Consider the following 4,418-nt stretch of genomic DNA (forward strand, 5'->3'; position numbering starts at 1 on the left):
AAGTATTTGTTGTATCCAAGATGATCCACTGCTAAAATCACTGTGGCAAATGTATCCCATACTCCCATTCTTCTGCATCAGAGAGACTTTTAGCTCTGGTAATGGAGCATGGACTATGCTGCTCTTCCTACCTGTTGTAGTCATGACACATTATTTATAAGCCACTGAAAGATATTTTAATATTTCACTTGAGATTCATAAAGCAGGGGGGAATGATTAAGTTTTAATTCTTCAGAAAGAGTAACAGCTTTCCAAATTGGTGTGGGATCACAAAAAAAGGACCAAGAAACAGCAGTGTACCATAGCCTCCCAATTGCACGCACTATCTTACCAGCTCAGGCAGGACGAGAGCTGTGCAACTCTCTTCCTTCCCTGGAAAATAATGCTTTGGTTCCAGCAGTATGTCCCTACTCAGCCTCAGTAAAACTACAGAAGCCAGCACTTGCTCTTCATTTACTTTTCCCAGTCTGTTATTACTACTTCACATTTCCATGGACTCCATGGTCCCTCTTTTTACACCATGCTTGGAAAGGTACAGCTTACCTAAGGGACACTACTAGTCCCATGAGAATTGTGTGACTTCAGCACATGACACACGGTGCCAACCATGCATGAGTGAACTTGTTCAAAGGAGGCAGGTCCTGCCAAGTTTGTGAATCTCCACCATAGGGAGCATATCTCCATTTTGGAAGTCTTGTTGCATTACTCTCCTTCCCTCCATGAGTTTAGGTGTTGCATTTTTCTTAGTTTTTCAATGCAAACCGAACAGACTCCACACATAGTTCATGTGAGGGGTACTGGCACTTTCCACCAGGTAGGTGGAGATGACATGTCATTTTCCTTTGATCAGAATACGGCTACAATCATTGCAGGCACTGGGGAGTCAGTTGGCTCCAGTCATGCACATACTGTGTTTTTTTCATTGGTAGCATTGTGTGGTGCAAATCAAAATTCAGTAGCTTTTTGGCTGCCCCCAGGATTGCTCTTGGTAGGTCTGTTCAATAGTAGATGTAGTAAGAGGAGAACAGTCTCAAAGATTAACCTCAGTCTCACAAGATGAGTCTCTGTAATCTCTCTCTTGTAGCCAAAGGAGAGGAAGAAAACATTCCATGGGGGATTTTGAATGTTTCACATTGGGCCTCAGCACTGAAGTGTCCCTCAGAGGGGCCAGTCACCCTGTGCTGACTGCAGGGAGGATAGTTTCCCTCAGCTGAAGTTAAATCTCAAGACTCAGAGTATTAATTTGTGAACACATCAGCCTGGACCGACCTTCTACATCACTAGATTTCAACAAGCACTTGCTGACCTCAGAGATTGAGACATGTCAGGAAGAATATCAGTCATGAGCAGAGATAAATATGTGAAATGATTCCTTGTGCTTTTATTTATGACAGGAAAAATCTTGTGTTGAACTGTATTGCTTTCTTGCATGTCTTCCCTGTGTTAGTTGCTGTAAGTTTAGTCTGGGATGGTGCTGTGGGTGGCATTGGCTTTTACCCGTGACAGTGAAAGGCTGCACAGTTTTTTGCTTTAGAGACACATACAATATGGGAGTAGAAGAGTGGGCTAAGAGTAAAAGAAAGGTTCTGCTTGATCTCTCACTTGTGCTGTGGGTGCTAGCAGGCACTTGGTCATAGCCCACAGTGATTGCTTCACAGCTTCCCACCCCCATACCACTGCTGTACTCATTGGCATTGATAGCCTGGATGAGGTGTGACTCTACAGCAACAATAGCTAGGGGATATTCCTGGCAATGGAGACAAGAGGGCAGAGCCACTGGCAGACGAGAAGGAATCTGGTTTCCTCCTGCAGCAAACTGCAGGAAGCAGGGAGGTGGGATTAAGCAATCTCACCCTGTTTGGCAGGGCTGCTCTGGACTGCTGCAATGTGTCTTGTTCAGCAGTGCCAGAAAGGGAGGAGAGGCTGATGAGTGCTGTAGGCTATTGTCATTTCCTCCTCTTTCCACAGCTGTCAGGAGAGTGCCTTTAGGCATCATATTAATGAAGTTGTGGCCTTTTGACCATATGTGGAATCTGTCATTGCTGATGTTAGCCTGTCCTAAGTATATCACTTATTTATTCTCAGCAAAGATGTCACAGACAGAGCATTCCCAAACCTGTACCCACTTAGACGAGCAAAATTATCCTTTTTCAAAAATTCCCTTCAATATTCTGCGCTTGGACCTAACAGTGGCTTTCACTGATCTCACCAAGGCCACATTTAAAGGTATAAGCCCATAAGGCAGAAAAGTAGCAGTCAGGGCAGTTCCCTGTGAGTCTGGACTTGCTAATTTAGGACTTTCAGTCTTGCCAGTTTGTTTCAGCAGGTAAATGTTAAAATTATGTACAAAACATGGGGCATTAAGATTTTAATGGCAAATACTTTCACTGAAGAGGGTCCCAAAGTTTGAGCAACTTAGTGAGGCAAAAGGCTGGTAATTAAGATTTTGACAGTTTGTCCAGGACACAGTGATGACCTCCTTCTTCAGTGAAGGCCACACTGCTGATGTACTGAGACACACATCTTATTTCTGGTTCCTACTTCCCTACAACTTTATTGGCACAAACAGCTATACAAATGTACACAGTATTCAAGAGACCACAAATCTCTTCTGGGAGTTGCTACATAAATATGGTTAGATATAGGTGTGGTATAGATAGGAGTATTCTCTGTTCATCCTTGTTTCTGTGATCTCTCACAAATTCACTGTTGCTGCCAGTTTGCCATCACCACTAATGCTTTGGAGTCTGAATTCTCTCTTGTCCTCTGAAGCTGGGCACCCTGTTTACTCACTTTTTCCTTCGTTGAGAAGAAGAATTTTACTATTCTCCATAGAACTGTTTCCTAACCTTCTTCACACCTCTGGGTACAGGCATTAGAATAGTGAGTGTTTCTCTCCATTAATCTCTCTCCTGTCCAACTGCATTTCCCCAAGCACTTGTGTGCTGTCACCAGCTTACACTGATCCAGCCCCCTAATGCTCTTTCCAGTAGTTGTTAATATTTTTATTGCCATAAATCTTTTCACTCTTGAACTATGACCCCACTGATTTAATCACTGGTTTAAGTGGGAAAAATGCAGGGCCTGCAGGAGTGCATATACCTGTAGCAAAAGGAATAACTGGACTCCACATGGTGCTGCAAAACAGAATTAAATGCATGCAAACTAACTTCCTTTCTCCAAACTCTCCTAATTATAGTTGTTATAGAGTTTACTTGTAATCAGAGTAGGGATGACATTTCAAACTGAAGAGTGATTATTAAATTGACACTTCCTCAAAATGTGCCTGAAGTCAAGGCTGACATGCTAATTGAATTTTATTAGCAAGAAATGTCTGCTTTAATAGGGAAACTTCCTAATCTCTCTAGCAAGTTCACAGTAAGTGCACACATATTGAATGTTTTCCATCACTACTACATGACATTGCTAATCAGAAAAAAGTCTCATTGGAGCATCCACCTGAGCAGTAAATGCTGTAATCTCCTTTTATATCAATATTCATTTCACATTCATACACCCCATTGACTGCTAGCACTAGGAGATGTCAAGGAACTAAAAAAAAAAAAAACCTGTTTAAGCCTTTAAAAATAATAGTTGTTAAGAAGTGCCAGTAAATCCAAGACCAGATAAAAATGAAGTTGAGAACTGATGGTAAATTTCAGGTTTCCATAAAAAACATTAAACATTTCCAACAGCCCTAATATGACAGGTGTAAATATCCACACTGTTATCCTAGAGATTACTGGTGCTCACTTTGTCATCTCAGAAGAAGGGATTTATGTAGAGGAAGTTGGGATGCCTTTCCTAGACTCCATTCCAGAACACAACACAGCAGAGTAACTGCACCAGTGGAGCATCTTCCAGCTCCCATATGGACTTTAGGGAAACTAGGTTCTACCATATGTGCTATGCCATTCTGTTTTGGGAAAGAGTGAGTGGGTCCATTTTAGGGAAACAGAATGGAGAAAGAGATGTTTTACTTCAAGTGTGAGATTCATTCACCCTCTTTGTTGATCTGACTTCTTAATTGCACTTGATTTGATAGTAATGGGGGTTTAACCCATGTTGTGGATATTTTCACTGTTCTCTTTAATTTTGCTTGCTGACATCAGGCAGCTTGTGTACATTAAACCAACTCTGCAGTCTTGATTCAGTACACATCTGACCTCAGCTGACATCTTGCTTGTATCAGGATAGTAGAAGCAATGCTAGTCTAGAGAAAGGAAGATTTATTGAAGACAGAAGGTGAAAACACCGTCATCAACAGGTGAGTGTTTATTCAGTATTAACAACACACATTTTTACACGTTCCAAAATAATTTGGCACATGCAGATTGCACTCTGAAAATGTCTTAAATCTATCATGCAGCCTAAATGTAGAAGTAATTTCAAGTTTCTGTTTTCTGCTGCCAATCCAG

This window comes from Pithys albifrons, chromosome 1 (genome assembly GCF_047495875.1).
Source record: "Pithys albifrons albifrons isolate INPA30051 chromosome 1, PitAlb_v1, whole genome shotgun sequence".
Taxonomy (NCBI): Eukaryota; Metazoa; Chordata; class Aves; order Passeriformes; family Thamnophilidae; genus Pithys; species Pithys albifrons.